This window comes from Cryptomeria japonica, chromosome 8 (genome assembly GCF_030272615.1).
Source record: "Cryptomeria japonica chromosome 8, Sugi_1.0, whole genome shotgun sequence".
Classification (NCBI taxonomy): Eukaryota; Viridiplantae; Streptophyta; class Pinopsida; order Cupressales; family Cupressaceae; genus Cryptomeria; species Cryptomeria japonica.
The window spans coordinates 297,100,354-297,122,290 of record NC_081412.1 but is presented as its reverse complement, the minus strand read 5'-3'; positions in this window follow the sequence as shown (position 1 = coordinate 297,122,290).

The following is a 21,937-nucleotide window of genomic DNA, read 5'->3' as shown; positions in this document are numbered from 1 at the left end:
TGCATATGAAAGATCTAATTACATGTTTCCTCCAACTGCTAAAACTCATTGTCTGGATAATAGCATGCCATAATGGGGTTCTGTGACAGTTACTATGACATCCATTTTATAGGTTGCTTCAGGAAATGTTTCTATCTTTACCTCCAAATCCTTCATTGTACCTACCACAGGTACTTCCCTATTGTCCATAGCATAACATTTCCCATACACAATACTTACTGATAATCCCAATTCTTTCATGACACCATATGGCATCACATTTGCAGCAGCACCAGAGTCTATCACACAATTCTTGATTAGCCTATTATTGACTAATAAGGTCACATAAAACGGATCTACCTAGGAAGGTTCTTGAGTAATTGTTGTTCCGACATATATTTTAGGAGTCTAAAGCTCATGATCCTTTTCATCCTTCATGGTGTCTACAGGTAAAGTTGCACTATTATCTAATATATTAGAAAATAAAGAGAGAGCATCTTCTCTATGTTCCTTTATTTTCAACAATTCTACCAATGGGACTGTAACCTTCATTTGGGTCAAAGCCTGAGTCATATCAAAAGTGGAACTGATAATTGACTCCATATTAATTTTAGCCTTTTTTGTTTTTGGTTGGCTTGCCCTTTTAGCTGTAGCAGTCCCTTGTAAATTTCCAATAGTGTTGTTATCTGCACTCTTTGTCACATCTTTGGATTGATCACCTTTTGCATGACCATCTTGAGGCAGAGTACTATTGCTTGTTGTCCTTTTCTGAGATACTTCTTTCATGAACATGGAACCAGGTTCACCCTAATCTCCATCCCTTTTACTACTTCTCAGATTGTAATTGTGCTTGGCTTTGGCTATGGCAGCCTTAGTGAGATTTTTTACCTCTTCATCACCAGGTCTTCTGAGATGAACTTCTTCATCTTCAATGGTTACCACATTTAAAGTAGGATGCCAATCAATTTTTAGTTGCACTTGGTAACATTCATTATAACTTAGTGCATCATATCCACTAGATTCACTTTGTGAAGACTCATTATCACTTTCAACAATAGTGTAAAACATGCTAATATGAGGCTCACCTTCCTTTCTCATGGATTCATCCAGAGCTTGAGCCACAACACACTGATGGGGAGAATGTGGTCCATCACAAGCTGTACACTAGGGAGAATTTTCCATATTGTGCACATTCCCTCCTTTCAAGGGATCATGTGTATCTTGGTTATGTGTGTTCTTGGGCTTATCTTGGACAGGTTTAACATCCTTCCAAGTGGTGTTGTATGTCATATCATGTAGTCTAGGAGGTCTATCTTGCCAATTGTAATGAGGTTTGTCATTCTTACTTACCTTAGCAGTAAGATCTTTCACATTAGTCATTAATTTTTCTATTTTGTCTTCTTCCTTGGCAACTTTATTAGGCTGCTATTTTGATTCTTGCCACAGCCTACCATCAGTCCTCCTTCCCACCTTTCCAAATGCTTTCCTATTACTTTCTACATTTATGGAAATTCTGAAAGCATCTCTTAGACTATGTGGGTTTTTATCCCTCGGTATGTAAGCCATTTTAGAATCAAAAGCATTATAGTAAGTGTTCAGACACATATTATCATCTAATCTCATCACTTGGTAGAGCCTATGCATTGCTTTCTGAAACCTCACATTGAAGTCTATGACAATCTCATTATCAGACTTCCTGATATTGTTGAACTTGTTGAGCCTAAAGCTCACATTCATTTTATCACCATATTGCTCTTGGAAGCAATTCTTAAACTCCTCCCAACAACCAATGCTATTTACGAGCAGACCCCTGTACCAATCCCTTGCATCATCCACCAAAGACTGTACAAATAATTTCATGATGACATCTTCATCTACAATCTCATAATCATTTACCAGATCACCAAAAGATTTTAAGTGCTCTTCTTCACTTATAGCATTATTATTAGCAAATTTGTGAAGCCTATCCTTCAATTCAGTAGGAACATGGTTTGGGTACCCTGGGATTCCCTCAAAGAAAAGTTATTTGTACAACTCCAAATTAATGGGTCTTCTCTGGAACTGGTTACCAATAGGATTACTACCCATGTTCATTCTCATATTAAGACCATGTGTTAGAGGGACTTGGTTACTTTTACTGGTAGCAAGGACTACACTAACTAGACCAATACTCACAGGTAGGGTTGACTGAATTTTGACTAGAGGGTGTGAGGGATGCTGAGGTAAAAGCTTATTTGGGTTAGTTGAAGGAAAGATTATGGGAGGAGCCTTTAGATAATTAATTTTTCTTTTAAGCTCTTGATTGGCTGCTTCTAACTCAGCTCTCTCTAATACCCTTTGCAGATCTTCCTTTTCTTTCCTCATCCTTTCTATCTCTATCTCATGTGCAGACAACCAATGAGAGATTTCTTTTGTAGTTTTAGATCCAGACCCAGTTTCCATGCACTTTTGTTTTCCTTTGTCAATATTAGTTCTAGCAGGTAGTAGATCACTAAGGACCTCCCTATTAGGTTGTAAAACAAATTTGTGTGCAGGGTTGATCTTGACAGTCAGATTTTCTCTGATAACTGGACCTTCCTCCTCACTCTTGGTTTTCTCTTGGGTGAACAATTCAAGATCGACAATCTGCCTTAAAATCCTATCTCTCTCAATCAATTTAGCCTTAACTTCCTTCTCCTTATTTGTTTCTTTTTGTGTCCTTAGAGAGATCAATTGATGAACTCTTCTATTAAGCACCTCAATTTCTTGGGATACTTCATCTTCGTCAGGGAAAATCTCTTCAGAATCTGACATATTGACTTGATCAATATCAATAAGACTAATATTCCCATCTACAGTTCTTGGTATAAAATCTATCTTAACATTAGAACTATTTCTATCCTTCCCAGACAAACTAACATGAGAAATCCTTTGATTCAAAACTTGGACATCTTCATTATTACCAAACAAACTAGAATGAAAACCCAAAATATCTTGCTCAGATTCACGGGAAGAAGAATTTGAATTTGCATATATGGGTCTTTTAGATGACTTACCCGTACTGCTTTTCTGTATCCAGACAACATTAGATGGCTCATGTGCAACTGATCTTTTCTGGCCTTTTCCGGCCAGCTCAAACAGTCCCCTTTGCAACGTCTCTTGAGGATTTCTCCTCATGTATGATTTGGTGTTCTTCCCTCTTTGCATTATAATTGTTTTCCTTAAGATGAATTATGCTTATTCAAGAGCACTGATTATTTTATGTTAGAGTCGCCACCCAAAACTATGGGAAAATAAGGAATTAAGCTTGGCAAATCACTCACAGAAGACAGTAGAACAAGAAAATCTTTAGAGAGAAAATAACAAAGATCAGAGATAAAACAACCAACTACAAGGACCAAATACACACAATTTCGAACCAATTTTCAATTAATATAAGCACCAATCTGTAGCATAGATCCACACTATGACTCTCCCCAGCAAAGTCGCTACTTCTGTTGTTCTCAAATTCTGATTCCCCTATCCCCTCTGTAAGAAAATTTAAAGCCTCTATTGCATGTGGAGAGAATGATAAGAAAATGAAAATCTAGAATAACATATAACAAGGTTTATATGAAACCTTCTACACTTTAAGCCTATCCTAGGCTTAGGTGGGTATACCTCTTGTGAATACTTTCACAATTATAATATAAGATCCATAGTAAACCGGTGTTAGAAACCTGTGAACCTCATCACCTCAACAATACTGAAACTAAAGAGAAAAACATGTGTTCATTTTCAGTCTTGACCCCAAGGAAGATAGAAAAACTCCATAAATGATATCAGTGCCTATTTCAGGCTACAGAGTCATCCAAACTAAACAAGAATTCCAAATCTGAACATTCACATACATCTCATTGGTTCGGCTTTATCAACCTAATATATGTGTGACATATATATATATATATATATAAGTCTTTTCTTTATGCTAGACCCAGTCATCAAATTCAAGAAGAAAATAATTGATTTACTAACAGAAAGGTTTCACGTATATTTAATTCCCCTCCTTGAGAGAAAAACCTAAAACATGTCTGTAAGATTGCCTTGCAAACCCTATTCAATCAAACAACCCTAGATTATTTAAAAGAAACCAGTAAATCAATGAATGCACACAAGAAGACAATAGAGATCTAGGCTCAGAATGCTTTGATCTATATATTAATATTCATTTTGAAATCTTACATAACTCAAGGTGATTTCTGAAAGAACCAGAAAACCTTAGATATATTTCGGCAGAGTTTATTTACAAATTCTTGTGATGATTTTTTCAATAGTCCTGGTATCCATTTATAATGATATGGATGCAAACAAGCTTCAGACTTTCCTAGGAATAGTTTGTTACAACTATAATTCCCTCTTGAAAGAGCTTACAAATAACCTTCATCCCTAACTTCCTGAAGGTTGTTACAACACTACAACATTAGTTGATTATTCTTGATCCTCTGCTTCTTGCACCATATATTTATCTTTCCATCCCTGAAAAATATCATCATTGGGCCAAGAGTAGCTAATAATTTTCTTCTTCAATTTATTTAATCTTTTCTAGGTGCTTCTTAACTACTTGACTTCTGCCTCCAAAAAACCATAGTGTGACTTCATCTTTTCAATTTCTTCAATTGTTCGAATAAACAAAGATGTGTCATCTGAATTGATGACTTCCTTTATCTGTTGAGACAATTTATGTCCTAGCTCATCAAGCCATATGTTTTCATCTTTCAACTGAATTTAACTAACAAAACCTCCAGGAAATATTTCAAACTTCTGGTTAACATATTCTTTTCTATACAGGTTGGCCTTTCTCTCTAAACCAACTCTTCCTTCTACTAACCTGGACATACCTTTAACCAACTCACATGTGGATTTAAAATTGGCATCAGCCTCTGCCTCTTCATAGGATGAGCACATAAGTTCCAAATCTTCTTCCCTTGCCATCCATTTATTTAAAATTGGCTCTAGAGTAGCCTTGTGTTCTTTTAGATCCGTCAACATGCTTAAAACTCTTTTCATATATATATATAAACAATAGAAGCCTGTATTGTGTCAGCAAACTTCAAAATTGTACCTCTAATCTTCTCTTCATATTTGCTTGCAAAGACAGCTTGAGCTTGCTTCAATTTTTCTATTTCATCCAGAAGAGTCTCAGATGATTGAAAACCAAACATCCCAGGAGAAGGGGGAAACTCAATTATTGAGATAGTGGGTGGAGATGTTGCTAGGGTGGCAGAAATCATCAAAGTGGATGACTCACCTTTCTGTTGTGGCCCTTCAATCTGACCTTTTAACTTTGTAATTATTTTATCCTTGTGGGCTAATTCCACCTTAGCCTCATTGTATGCTTTTAAAATCACTTCCATCTTCACATGGATGCCAACCTTCTCTTTTGCTTCTCTCTCAACTACTGCCATGTTGAACTTTGCAGACTCCAAAGTTGTACTGGCTGCTTCCACTAGCCCGGTGTCCTTCACTCTTTTCACAATCATTCCCCCTAAGTATCTGGACTCTGAGGGGCCTTTTCTTTTCCTGTTTTCTTCCCTTTTTAATGACCACATGACCAATGCAGCATGATCCTTGCTGAAGGTCACCCCTTCAAAGGGCTTTGTCTCCTTTCTGACAACATCAAGGATTAATGTGTCATCTATATCCCACTCAGGGAGAATTAACGCTCGAGCCTTTGCTATCATTTCTCTCCCCTGCTCAGGGGTAATGGCTTCAAATTTAGTCATGATTTCTTTCTTAACCTCTTCTTCAACTGCAAATGTATCCTTATCTGGATACTCCATTTTTCTCTTCTCACATCTTTTCTTGAAGTTTTCTATGTTCGTTCTCCAAACAAACTACATGAAAGATCTTGTTTTGACAAAACTGTTATCGACCAAAAACTCCTCACTTGCCTATTTTATAACAGGGTCCATTTCTTTGCCTGTAAACTCCCCTATAGTTAGGTCCATTTGGGCACTTGTTGGCTCCTTAGACATTCCTTCTCGCAACTCCTCATAAGTGAGGACAATTTTCCCAAGACTTCCTAATTGCAATAGTTGCTCTTCTGCTACATGTTCATCTCCCACATGAATTAGGGATTGGGATGGAGAATATAAAGCTTCACATGTTTGTATCTCCTTTCCTACTCTTTGCCTCTTGGGTGAATCTTGGATCTCTACCACATCTATTACATGCCTTTTTCCTTTTGATGAGGAGGGCTCATCTCTTGTCGGAATCAACATATTGTATGTTGATCTCTTGTGTATTACATATGCTCTCGAGGGCACTGCCTTTGCAAATGCAGGCTTAGCTAAAATGAGTTTAACCTTCTCAGGGCCATTTTTCAAAATAATTTCCCTCTTTTCCTTTAAAACTTGCATTAAATCCTCAAAATGGATTATCAAAAATTTGACCTTCTCCTCAAAAGGGGTAAAACTAGCCAAAGGATCATAACTACTGTCAAACTGGTGGATGAAGTCAATGGCCTTCCTGAATGCAATCCACTTTTCTTTTCTTAGTTCCTGTTCATCTAAGTTGAATTCATTCCTGATCAAATCTTCAGGAAAGTGGAATTGGTGAGCTCTCACTCCACATCTGACTCTTTTTCTGAACATATCATTGAAAAACCCTTCTGGGTTAGCAAATCTTACTACTGCAGTAGAAAACCAGAATGGTTTAAGGAACTTGTCAAAATGTACCCATCCTCTCTTGGTAATCACAAATTGGTGAGTCAAGGTTACAGCTGGGAAAATAGATCCCCTGCCTTTGTTTGTCAACTCTACTTCCTACAGACTTCCTAATTATATTAACACCTCTGCAATTCCAATCTTCAAGGGGACTTGGTAAGGGACCAGATATGGAGCTCCTCTGAACCCATAAACTTTGAAAACAATAGAAAAAGGGTATAAGTAAATAGCACCCCAGTTATACACAATTTTGATGTCCTCAGCAAATTCTTTTGGCCTGAGGAACTCGAGAAGGGATTTGGGAATTTTAGGCTTTTCAGAACATATCAGGATCCTAACCTTGAATGTGAAACATCTATCAAATTTCAGGTAGCTAGCATCATCTCTATCCCAAGATAGGATAGTGCTCCATAATTGAACTGCAATCTCTTCTCCATCCTTCTCTTTTAATAAATCCATCTCCTTGGCAAAGAAGTCTGGACCCTTGAATACGAACATGTGCATAAGGAGGGAATACCATCCAAAAGCCTTAAATACTTTGGCATTTATAATTCCTATTAAAACCTCATGAATAGCATCAGTGAGGTAAGGAGAAAAGTCAAATGTTATGGCCAAGGATGGGTTAAGGATTTGTGCCAACATAAGCATGTAATGTGTGGGCATGGTTGTTTCTGCGTCTTCTCCAAAAATATGGCAAAGAGACCAGTACATTCACTTAGCCCTCAAAGTGAAAAGGTTCAGGAAGAAGGGCTCCATGGTGCTTGGGCCTACCACTGTTAAACCTCCTATCTTTACAAAGAACTCCTTCAAGGGACCACTTCAAACATGATCCCTTTGAGTCTCATAAACCTTAGCCAATGTCTCAAAATTTATAGGCTCTAAATAATTGGAGACTTCACTGAGTCTAAAAACCTTTCTAAACTCATCATCATTTATTTCAATCAGAACCCCTCCATTCATATTCCTAATTACTTTGGCCACAGGGTCATAATTAGCTGCAATTTGGGTCAAAAGGTCCACATCCATAAAAACCCCAGGCACTATCAATTTTCCTACATCTAGCTCCCACAAACTATTTTTCGGTGCGAGAGAATGCCTTTGACCAAAAGCAACCCTAAAGATTCCTTACTTTGTCATTCCTATCTATGAATCCCTTAACCAATTTCCTTTGTCATACAGACCATCACTAACCCTTAGGCGAGGAGATTGGGGAACAAGTTCTTTGATCTTAGTTGCACTATTGGTCGACTGAGTCAATTGCTCCAGGAAGTCATCGTAAATGGCTCTTTCTTGGAAATTGAGCTTCCCTCTGAATTCTCTCTTTGGAGCCATTTTAATGAATATTTATTTCTTTAATTAATCAACCCTCTAGCCCCTTTGGAAACTCAAAAAACCTATCATGCCAAACAATTGACAATTTTTGAGTAGGATCTTTAAGAAACTTACCCGTGATTTGAGAAAATTCGCCTTGCGCTCTGGTTCCTGTTCGATAATTTTGAATGCAAATAGGATAAACTTGGCCTTACGAGAGGTTTATTGCAGTAACTGAGGACTTGACTAAGGCTAATTAAGAGGCACGCTTCAGCAATCAATTTCATAAATTCAAAATTTGGCACGAATGGATAATCAATTGCTTTTAAAAACTGTTTCCTTTGTCATTGGGTCGTGGACCTTAAACTTCACACAACTTCACCTTACGACTCAGCGACCACCGTATATCTCTTCCGAACTTGTCTGACCTTTACCTTCCTTGGGTAACTTTACCTTTACCATCGAGCACTAACTGCCATCTGTTAACTACTTTCTGGGCCGGCCGCTGGCGGGTTGTCGCTGGGTCGTGGGCTTTAAACATTGCACAACTTCAACCAGTGGGTCAACGATAACCATTGGATCTTCTCTTAATTGCTCGATCTATATCATTTGTTGTAACCGCCTGCCCTTGAACTTTTATCTCACCGTGACCACAAATGGTTTGTCACTGGGTCGTGGGCTTTAAACATTGCACAGCTTCAACCAGCGGGTCATCGACAACCGTAGATCTCCTCCAAACCTGTCCGGCCTTTAATTCCTTTTACTATCAAAGTCGTCCCTTTACCTTAGATCACTTAGCCCGCAAGCTCCTGCCAAGTGTATCCACCTGTCATCCATTGATTTGCTCGCAAGTACACCAGTTTCCACCTTCTGACAACCATGTGTATTTTGGGTAACTGGATCATTTTCACTTTCAAGAGAACAGCCTCGTAAGCACTTCCACCTGCTATGCCATTTGTTTACCACCTCATTGGTATCCGCGTGCTGGACCGCCACCTAGACTTACCACATCATCAGTCATTGGGTCGCGGGCTTTAAACTTTGATCAACTTCAATCAGCGGGTCAGCGACTGCCATAGATCTCCTCTGAACTTGCGGTCACTTTAGCACCTGTAGAAACATCCTCAAAAGGTAGGTCCCACCATCAGTCGCGGGGTCATGGGCTTTAAACTTCACAAAACTTCAGCCAGCGGGTCAGCGATTTCCACAGGATAACCAGGAACTTGCACGATGATTAAGAGACCCGACAAGGAACATAAAAGACTTAGGAAAAGGCAAAAAATAAAGAAAAATCATAACCACCTAGGATAAAACCTAAAAAGGGCCCCTCTTCGCATGATGGACAAATCCTTCCACTTAAGTGGAAAAAGGTAACAAGAAAAAAGAACGCAGGGCTGACAAGATGGAAAAGGTGAATTTGCAAAAACCCCAAACCCTTGGACAAAAAACCCTTCAGAGGCAGAATGAAGCCATGAAAGCCCAAAATTAAAAGGATTGAAAAGAGAAAAACACCCAGAATTCTAAACAATGATAATAGACATATCCAATGAGTTTATTTGAAATGTTTGAAAACCTTTTCAACAAGAAAGATATACATGAAAGAAATTGAATGTAATAAAACCTATAAGTTAACAATTAAATCTTATAAAACTTTGCTTTTAAATCAATAATCAATTTTATTGTTCTTACGATAGTGCACTTGTGTAATGCCCTGCCAGAAACCCATAGGAAAAACATCACAATCTATGCAACTAAGGGTGAAATATTTTTTTCTTTAAAAAGAACAAGTTCTTGAATTAAACCATTGCACATCTAATAACACAGCGGAAGTCTAACTTTTGAATTTCCTAAGGGTCACCAACGAAGATTACTTCGTAAATTATATTAACACCACAGAAAAACCTATTGTTCAGCTTTATAGGAAAATTAAATGTTTAAGATAAAAATTTCCACAATGAAAGAATTCAAAGTACTCCAACGCAATCATTTAATATATACAAAATAATTAAGTAACTGAAATAACATGCATTCCAATGTTTCTCTATTTTACAATATTAAAAAATACATGTTTACAAAAATACCATGAATTACAATGTTACAATATGAAGGTTACATAAAAGTTTGATGCAATGACCAAAAGGTTTCAACTGAACAATGATCACGAACAAGAGCTAGTAAATGAACAATGAACCAAGAACACCAGTGAAGCCCCTCCTCGCCTGAAGATACATTCCAAAACATCCGATGGGAAGTGCCACTACCACCCGACCATGTGATCCTGAAATGGAACCACCCCACCATGCTAGGAGATAGTAGAAAACCCTCAAGCAAGTAAAGTAAGACAAGTATGAAAGAAATACATGACTCTGTAAACATTCATGTGACTCAACTCACATACACTAGTGACTCTAAGGAGAGAGTGTCATCGCATAGCTTATGATGGATACCATGGTACAGCCTCCTAGGTCCTGGCTCTCTATCCTGGTAACCTCTCTCGGCTTTCGGCTCCAATTAAGTCTCATGCAGACCCTACCAATCCTTTCATGAAGACAAGGTGGTAAGTTTACCATTCCAGGCCTTCTCGTAACATTATGAGCCCTGTACAAGCACTACACCTATGAATGAGGTAAATTATCTTAATTAATGTTTATCTCACCCATCCCAAATCAATTATTAGGTTATCACTTTTTATTCGACTTTTGATGGGTTATCTTGTCATCCACTTCGGGCACGACCCCCACTCGAAAGCCACTCTCTCTCATAGGACACTATAGGAAAAGTCTCTCTCTACGAGAACTCTATGGCAAAACAAACAACCATACCTAATCTTGACAAACCACAGGTGAAGGATACACGAATTACTAACCAAAGGTTGACCATTTGGACAAACCACACAATGGCTCACATCCATAAAGTTATACCTCGACACCTGACCAAGGAAACATAGAACACAATGATAATGCAACAAGAACTGGAATTTAAACTTGACAGAAAACACCATTTACACATGATCCTAACACAGACAATCTTTCCTTAAAAAACTCAATGCATAAACAACTTGCAAATAAAGACTTCCAGAAAATAAGAATTACAACTATATTAATACACTATTTAATAAGTCATAAACCTAATGTTTCAACAGTAAGCCATTACTCCCCAAACTCTCCTAGAGAAGCAACTAATAAGTCTTAATACCTAGGTTATGAACGCAAGCATAAATTTCTTTCATATAATAAAAAGTGTGCAATATGTTCTTAAACTGCAATATTCTATCATTTAAACAAAATTCCACTACTATAGCTAAGAACTGAATTACATCTAAAACCCTATGATTTTTCATTTAACTATCCCAAATGACTAATGATACCTTTCCATAACCATAGTATAAGCAAGATCATAATTATAACTTATAACAAAAACCTCCGTAAATAATAAGCCAAAACTAAAGAAATTTTTGACCTCTTGTAATCTTGACCGGTTTCCAAGACCTCGACGCCCTTCCGCCAAATATTAACGTGCTTTGCTTGCGGACCTATCTCCAATATACTCCCAACTTTATCTCAAAACTAACTCTCTTTGATACTTCAAAAGTATCCTCACTATCTCTCTAACCTATTCTATTCTTCTCCTCTATTCTATTCTTTCCCCTATTCTACTCTTTCCTCTATTCTATTCTTTCCCCTATTCTACTCTTTCCTCTCGAGTCTACCATCCTTCCTTAGAGGCAAAATGAATTATCTAATCCTTCATTGCATCTCACCTCCCCTTCTCTTCCAACTCAATGGTCTATATATAGGGTTGTCATCTACCCTCTTTCCTACTTTCAGGCTATGTCTACTAGAGGTGGATTGATTCTAAGTGACACCACTCAAGATCTAATTGCATCATAATAGTCCTAATCGTATATGAACACCTATGTGTTCACCATGTAAAGTTATTCACTATCCATTCCATGACACCACACCACTAATGTGATTAAGTCCATATTTATAGATTATCCATGTGGCTTTTAACTCCAAGACTAAGTCGACTTTACTAAAAATAACTTCCTAAAAACATGCAAGGTTAACTTAAACTACTTCTTACTATGCATGTTGATAAATATGTTGGTGAGTATACGTGGGTTGGTAAACCACATTATTTTCCAAGTTACTCCCTACATTACTTCCTACCCCTACATTAACTCCTTCCACCACATACCTTAATGAGCAAGGTTGCATGTTAATCGGTGCCTCCACCGTATTTGCATGTTAACGTGGGCTATGTAAAAGAAAAAGGGAGGAGGGTGGTTGGTGGTAATACCGACCCCTCCCTTTTATTAAGGGGGTGGTCGATATTACTATCGGCCACCCTAGTCATTTGATTTAAAACTCTTTAAACTTAACCTGCCACCTTGCTATTATTATTATATTATATTTTTTTTTAATTTATTTTAATTTCCATTTTTTTATTATATATTTTTAATATATAGTTAATGACCCTTTCACTAATATATATTTTTAAACATTAATCATTATTTAACAAATTAAATATATATTTTGGTTTTTCATTAAAGTAATATTTATCATTTTTAAAAAAAAAAATGCTTTTATATATCATAATTACATATTTATATATTTGTATATGATCGATTCATACAATTATATGGTCGATTCATATATATATATATACTCAAATGATTACATAGACATATACAAAATTCATGAAGTAATCATATTTCACGATAATTGTTTATATATATTATATATATTTGTATACGATCGATTTCATAGTTATTTAACTACCCAATATATTTAACTTGCATCAATATAACAAAATGATTAATAAAAAATCAATCATTCTATATATATATATGGTACGTTATATTATAAACTCTAATTTATTCAACTTCCAAATAATCCTATTAAGATAATCAACATAATTGAACATGACTCCTAATTACCTACACGTATATATATATATATATATATATATATATATATATATATATATATATATATATATGTTCGAGTCCGAATCTACATATAAAATACGTATAACTATAGTATAATTTGATAACCAAACATCGAACATAGTTTCGATAATTCAGCTACTTCTCCATGAAGGACGTTAAATCCTAGCTTCACTATTTAATTCACATTATCAACAATTTTTCACCCTTCATAGACAAATAAAACATAACATGCAGTAATTAAAACCGTTAACACACAAACTGAGAAAATACTCATAAAAGATCAAACAACAATATATGAAGGCCGAACAAACTAACGAGACAACTAACTGAGGACACTCACCCGAGTGTAACTGAAAAACATAGGGTCAACTACTATCTCCTCCACTTCCATCGGAAAATATAAGGCATGCTCAAACCTGTGAAGCCAAGTGGAGATGATACCCCGTACCTACCCGGTACTTGTACCTGCAATATCCTGCATCACCAAACCACACATGCGTCTATATAATATAGAAAACACTGCATACACACCGATGAAGGAGAATCGTGACGTTCCCTATCTCACCGAAATGAGTGAAGGAAAATCATCCCCTTGCATCCAATACACTCGCAGATACATAACATATATTGCATAAATAAGGTAAAGTGTCAGTACATTGCAATAAACCATACAGTGCCATAAATCACAAGTATAGAAATAGTGCAAATAAATTATGCATTTCATATTCAGATAAAGCATGAAATAATGTCTTATAAGTCTGAATAATAAAACATGGTAATGTATACATTGAAAACAACCAAAATAAAATACGAGTTCAATGGGTTCAAACGAGTAGGGGTACTATATTCTCCCCCCTAAAACTAGGCTTACTCCTGGAAGCCTAAAACAAATAAGAATATAGCTTTTGAAATAGGTTCTGCACTAGGAACCAAGTCTATGTGAAAGTCTATGTCTCGCTTTGGAGGCATAACAAGAATATCCAACGAAAATACATCAACATACTCTCAGAGAATAGGGTGACTATCAAGAGCGATTTCTCGACTCTTTGACTCATCCACGTCCTCAAGAGTAACTGCAAAAAGATGACACCCTCTACGCATGCACCGCTTAAGTTGCATAGCGTAGATCATACATAAGGATATTGGTCTATGAACTCCAACAATCTCCACTTTCTTACCTAGGTCATCTAAACACTCCATTGTCTTCTTGTGACAGTCTGCGCAAGCACTGTGAGAAGATATCCAATCCACTCCCAACATAATTCAATAAGTACCCAAAGGAATGACTCAAAGGTCAATTGAAATAACTATGGTTCCTAGGTCCAACTCACAACTGGGAACAAAGGCATCTATGGAAACATGGACACCTATAGCCAACTCTACTGGCCACCTCCCCTAGTTTTCTTAGCCATGACCTAGCACTGTATAGAGAAAACGGTTCAGACCTACAACAAGGATAAACAAGGGAAACACAAACATTAAGACCTAAGAAAAAAGGTCAAGTTGAATAGGCACACTACAAACCTAGAGTACCTAGTGTTGAAACTTAGGCTCTGATACCAAATGCAATGTCCCGCCAAAAACCCTAAGGAAAAACATCACAATCTATGCAACTAAGGGTGAAATATTTTTTTCTTCAAAAAGAACAAGTGCTTGAATTAAACCATTGCACATCTAATAACATAGCAGAAGTCTAACTTCTGAATTTCCTAAGGGTCACCAACAAAGATTACTTCATAAATTATATTAACACCATGGAAAAACCTATTATTCAGCTTTATAGGAAAATTAAATGTTTAAGATAAAAATTTCCACAATGAAAGAATACAAAGTACTCCAACGCAATCATTTAATATTGTAGACGTCTAAAAATGGTCAACACTTGCGGAATCGTACTTTAACATTTGCGCATAGCCTTATTTTAGGGTTTTTGCGTCGCATTAACATTTCTCCTATGTCATGCACTTGGTCTTTATCATTTGTGAGCATCGAGTCCCTCTTCTGCATTCTTCAGTTGTCTCGCTTTCGAATTTGGTCTTGTCGATAACAATCTTCAGTCATGATTTTGGTCAATCTTATCCTATCGCATCAATGTGCGTGCTCATTTGTCATCATTTTGGACATCGTCAATCCTAATTAGGGTTTTGTCCTCTTATCAATCTTGTCATTTTGTGATCGATTTGCCATCAATCGTTGTCCTCTTTTCAATCTTGTCGACTTGCGATCGATTTGTCATCGATTGTTGTCATTTTCAATCTTATCATTTTGCGATCAATTTGTTATTGATCGTTGTCATTTTCAATCTCGTCATTTTGCGATTGATTTGTCATCAATTGTTGTCATTTTCAATCTTGTCATTTTGCGATCAATTTGTCATCGATCGTCGTCCTTCTCAATTGTGTCAATTTGGATCAATTTGTCATTGTTCCTTGGTGCATTTATCAATCAAATCATTTATCAATTCAAAATCATGATCGAATCGACATCAAATCAATCTTACATCAAGACCTAATTGTCGTCCTTGCATTTCTAATTTATCTTCTAGGCTTTCATGATTTATTCATTTAACCTTGTTTGTCATTTTCTCTCCATTTTCTCTTTAGGATAAATGATTTATTTATTTATCCTAAGTCTTCTTGTCACAATTAAATGTTTATTTAATTGGCTAATTAATTCCTCCCTCTTTGTAAATTAATTAATGAATGAAAAATTATTAATTAATTTACCTAATTTGCATCAATTTCCTAATTTCCAAGTTATTATTTCTAACCTAATTTTCTAATTTCTCCTAAATTCCTAAATGTCTATTTCTATTTCAAATTCTTGTCATAAATCCTTGCATAGCAATTTGTCATAAACTGTCATAAATTGTCATAAATCCTTGCATAGCAATTTGTCATACACATGTCATAATTTTGCTATTCTTGATTTGAATTTCCATTCGAATCACTTTCATGCTAATCTGATCTTTTCTCCAATTTGTCTATAAATTGGATGAATTTCTTCAATCAAGGTCCCTGATCCCTGGTCGAATCAATCACGCTTCTAGTATTCTTGCACTACTTGTCAATCTTGCTTTCACATTAGGTTTACGCACTTGAAGGTGAGATCCACAAACAAAAGCTATTTGAAGGAGAAAGAAGGACAATGGAGCCACATGAAGGAGACATTCAAGTTTGCAATGGTTTGAGTTTGAATTGATGTCTTGTTTTCATGTCTTTATTGAGTGTTTTTAGGATTGTTATCACTGCATTTGAGTTTTCATGATTGAACTAGGCAAATATTGATTTTCTTTGATGATTTCCAGATTCCTATCTACATAAATTGGTGAACCCAACATGAACTAAGCCCCTAACAATTCTTTTGAGTGCTTTGAGATGATTTGCAGGTGAAAAACCCAAGAAACAGGGTAATGCAGGCCTTTCTGGGCACTTCTGTGCCTGTGTAGGAGCAATCTGCGCCTGTGTCAAACATTATGCGCCTGTGTCAAAGACTTCTGTGCCTATGTCAAAGGGATCTGCACCTGTGTTGCATCATTTTGTGCCTGTGTTACTGCATTCTGCGCCTGTGTCAAGAATTTTGTGCCTGTGTAAGGCCAGAAACAGAGGTAAAAAAAGCAGTGTTTTTACTTGCAAATTGATTTGTTTTGCATTATGTTTCTACTTTTTGGTTTTATGGTACTGATTCTTTGTGCAGCACCTTGGCATTACGCATGGCAAAGACAAAGATGAAACTACTAACGAATTTTATGCAAATTCGATAGTCAAAGATCACACATATCAAACTTCTAACTTGGTGGTTTTGCAGGTTGCCTTGGATTACAACTAAACTTTGTGTTTGTAATTCATATTTAGGCACCTAGTATGATTTCTAAATAGGATGGAATGAATGTATGTTTGCTTTGATCATTGAGTTTGACATTGGAGTAGGAGAGTATGCTCTCATCCTTCTTAGGGTGATCAGAAATCCAGATCTTCGATATCATTCTCATGTTTTGATTGTGTGTTACCTTTAGAGGGCCTGCCTTCCCAACCATTTGCTTTGCAAGCAAGTGACAATCATGAGAAGGGAACGACCCAAAGTGAGTACGGCTATAATACCTTGGCATTCTAACTCACTATAAATAAATACCTGATGGGCGAAAGCTTTGAAGGAAGGGTTACATGGGAATTGTAGTTACTTGGGAAGTGATGACCCTTGGATTCTTTCTCATATCAACATCTAAGTAGGGCCTCATGGTCTAAATCATGCTTGTGTGACTACATTTGTTTGGTATCTTGGTGGGCCTGTGTCTCAATCATGCTTGCGTGACACCAAAGAGTAACACTTAACAGAAATCCTTATTAAACACCTTGTATTTAGAGGCCAAAAATCCTTCTAGTTGCTTGAGAAGGAGGAGTTCAAATACTTGGAAGAGATACTAAGTTCGCCATGGGGAGATTTCCATGGGGACTGATGCTTGGCTTCCCTGAGAAGTGAGTGCCATGGAGGGAAGCCCGTGGGGTCAAGCATCTATGTATTCTCCTTGAATCTCATAATGAGTCTACCTCTCAAGTACCTACTGTCCTTACCTACCATAAGAAATGTGTGAATGAGCATGATTGTCTTGAGTCTAAGTTAAAATATCTTGTCTTCTTTGCTTGTCAAAAGTTGAGTTGTGTCTCATTTCAAAAAAAAGACAAATTGATTCAAAACAAGGTTAAACACAAGAGTATTTCATTCAACAAAGTTCAAAACACCTTCAAACATGGTTTTCAAACATTTTTCAAAATCTTGTCTCAACATTCATGTCACTTAGATTTAGGTTCATCCTAGGTTTTCATTTTGCAAATTCATTGTCAACTACCAAGGTTAAGTTTCACCTAGGTCATACTCCTTTGCATATCAATAAGGGTCATCCATTTTGCATGTGTCCTCTTGCATTAGAGTAATACCATTTCATAATTCAACCTTAGGTTTTGCCTTAGGTTGACATTGTCATACATTTGCATTTGCATACCCTAGGTTTCTTCATTAAGCTTAGGTCATTATCATATCATATTAGGGTCATTTGCATAGTAATTGTCCCTTTGCATATAGTCTCAAAAACTAGGTTTTGTCATACTTGAGTAATTCCAAATCTTTGATAAACCCTAAGTCATTGTTAGGAAGTCTAGACCTTATCCAACTTTTGTCTTTTTGTCATCAATGTCATTTGGTCAAACCTAGCTTAGTATCCAAGCATATAGGGGAGACATTGTCATTATGTCCTTTTGTCACTTGGTCCTTTTGTCCTTTGAGGTCTAGACATCATTTCAATTTCCTAAGGGTCTCATTTTTAGAATTGCATTCATGAGTTTGTCAAAATCTTGAAAAAACAACAAAAACATTAAGTTGCATTGTCATCCTTTTAGGTTGCATTTGTCAATCCCATTAGTTGCATTGCATAGTGACATGTTTGTTGAAATGAGGTCTCAAACTTCTTACAAAGCCATGTCATCACAATTGAGAAATCAATCATGTCAATCCAATCTCTGCATGTCTCAGAACTTGGATCAAACTTATCATGATGATGTAAATGTCCAAATACAAAAACTAGAGGAGCAACTAGCTCAAGAAGAGGAGATATTGGAACAAAGAGTGAAAAACATTGAGAAGAATAGATCACAAATGTCCAAAATGTTTCAAAATTTTCCAAGTCAAAATCCAAAGATTGAGCCAATTGATGTAAGATCTCTTCTTGAACGATCAGACATACCAGCTCTCCTCTCCCAAATAGAGATGATGAAACAATTTCAAGAAAGGAGACAACATCAATTTCAACATTATGTGCCTCCACAACAAGAACAAGAAGGTGTTTACTATCAATCAGATTTTCAACCAATACAACCAATGGTTCAACCAATTGTTCAACATATACAACCAATACAACCAATGGTCCAATTTCAACAATATGTCCAACCAACTATACAATGTCCACAAATGGTTCAACCAATGGTGGAATATCAATGTCAAAAACCACAACCAAACATTCAAAAACAAAGGTTGCAGCACACACCAACCCAAGTTTCAAACATGTCAGAACAATTGAACCAAGTCCAATATCAAAACATGACATTAGATCAGAACCAACTCCTTGCCAAACAAGTTCAAATTCCAGATACAACTATGTCAAAACCTCGAAAGAAAGGTGGCTTTATTGCAATGATCTTAAGGAAATTACCAAGTGAGTTCTTTGAGGAAGATCAAAATAATACACTTATGTCTAGCAATGCCTCATCTCCTCGCGAGCAAATTGACTCTCCAGTGGCATCTATCCCTACACCTCTAGAAGTTTCACAAGAACCTTCCATATTGTCCTCATCAAACAATACACCCAAGGATGAAATTATCCAAGGGCTATCCATAATTGATTGCCAAGATAATCCAATTCATGATGCACATCCTTGTCATGTTTCAGAAATACAAGACCCAATGCCACCATGCACTGTATTGCCATTACCTGTTTTAGAGGACCCCATTTGAAGTCCCTCTTCCTCATGTTCAAGCATTGATTCCTTGCCAGAATCCATCACAAATGTTCAAAGTGCATTTCCTTCATGCCAAACCATTGATCCCTTGTCAGAATCCCCCATGCATATCCAAAGTCTAAACCCATGTCAAGAGGATAATTTAGAGCATAAAGAAACGCGTGTTAAAATAGATCAAGATCAAGATCTCGAAACCTTATCATCCCATCCAATTGTTGACCAGGACCCCATGTTTCCAGACACTCACGATGATTCCCCTATTCTTGTCCATCTTATCCAAAGCCTTATTGACACTCCATTCCCTGAGAAAGATCAAGATATCCCAGTCCATCCAATCCCAAACGATCCCCTTCCATTTCATGAAAAAAATGTCCTTTCAAATCCCATTGGCATTCCACTTCCTAAGACAGATCAAGATATTCCTCCCATCCTTTCCGATGATCCCATTAAAAGTCAAGAGCAAAGCACCTTTAAAGAGGATTCCAATGATCTTCCTCCTTGTCAAGATCAAATTATTCCTTTAAATCCTCCACAAGATCCTTTTGTTCCTCCACCTCCTTGTCTTAATCCTCCATACACACCCCAAGATCGCATTTCTTTTGATGATCCCATTATTTCTCCCATTCCATCTCTTGAAGAGCCTGTCATTGAACTATGTCCACTACATGATCCTAATCCCCCTCATGATTCTAACGTGTCAATGCAAGATGTTCATGAACCCTTGACATGCACAATGGGTTCTTTCACTTTGGTGAAATCTGATCCACTTCAAGATCTAATTATTTCTCTCATATCATAGCCACCTCATAATGGACTCACATCTTCTTCCCAAAGAAAAGAGTATCCTACAAGTCAAGATATTCATAAAGGCAAAGGAGTAGATCTTCATAAGCAAGAATCCCTTCATGTTAAATAAAATATTAAGGGTCATGGCCTCAGTGAAATTCCTCAAGATGTTGGTACCCCTGCTAAATCCAACATCCCTTCAAAATCCAAGCATACACCTTCCCCATCATACTTTCCATCCATCTTAGGTCCTTATACTCCTTCATTCTCTATGCAAGGTCAGCAAAGGCACACATCCTTGAGTAAATTTCATCCATCCAACAGAACTCCATTTCATTCATATCGATCCATGCATTCCTTTCCCCCTCCAAGTAATTTGGATGCCAAGTTTAAAAGTCATAAGTCTAGCAATCCACATGTATTCAAGGATCAACATGTCCAATATAATCGACATGTCAAAACAAAGAACAATATGATCTATAAAGAAAAAGAAATATCCAAAAGGCCACAGAGGCCCACTGAGCAAAATAAAGCAAAGTCAAAATATATATGGGTTCCTAAATCCCTTGTGTTGGCCATGCACTCCAAGGAACCACAAAAGCATGAAAAATTAAAAACCATGTGGATCCCTAAGCAACTCCTTGAAGCACAAAAGCCTAAAGAAACATCCAACTTGGCATCCAAAGTTGCTATTCCTCCATCCAAACCTTCCAATTCTATCTCTCCACCACCTTCTTCATCTATTTTGGGCCCTTATGTCCCAAAATCCATAGCATTTCCTTCGTCAAAATCTCAATATCCAAAATACATCTTTCCTCCGTCAGTCCATCACCCCTCAAGGTGTGTGCCAATGTTGATCTTGCCTTCATTTCCATCCAGTGAAGCACAGTTCTTCAAATACCCTATCTATTATCCAATGCATATTTTCCATCCTTCAATCCCTTTGATCCAATCCTTTACATAAATCCTTGCCTTAGTTTCACCTCTTTTTCCATGTCCTTGTCCTACCAACGTCTTTGAGCATACTTTTTAAAGGTCATGGTCCATTTTTTTTAATTTTTTTTTTTCAAGGCTACTATCCAAGCAAAAAGATGTTTGAGTCCTTCTTCCATCCCCTATCATGTGTCCATCTTCTATTGAAAAAGTCAAAATACAAAAAAAAGTGAAAAAAAGAAAAAAAGAAAAAAGAAAAAAAAGTAAAGCAAAAATAATTCGTCCACTAGTGAAAACCTGGCAAACAGGCGCCTTGGGCAAGTACCGTGATGAAAACCTGGCAAACAGGCATCATGCATAGTCTATGAACTTCTTGCACACCACACTTGGGGGCAGGTTTCCTCCTTCATATCCTATTGCCCTTCATTATCCTATCATACCATGTCATACTCCTCCATTATCCTATTGTCCCTCATGTCCATTTTCCCTTTCCACCTTTGATCTTGACAAGGCTGAGGATCTTCATGAGCATCACGCATCTTGTTTGCAGCTTTTAGTCCATCATAGCTTTTGGTCATTTATCCATTTGCTTATTATAACTTTTCATCCATATTCCCTGTCTTATTGCAACTTTCTGCCACTATCCCGTATCCTATCCCAACCTTCAGTCCATGTCCCTTATCCATTCTTGGTCTTGCTTATCCTATTCATATCTTATCACTATCCATACACTCTTTTTCATTCCTTGGTCTTGATCTGACATAAGGATGCAAAATTTAAAC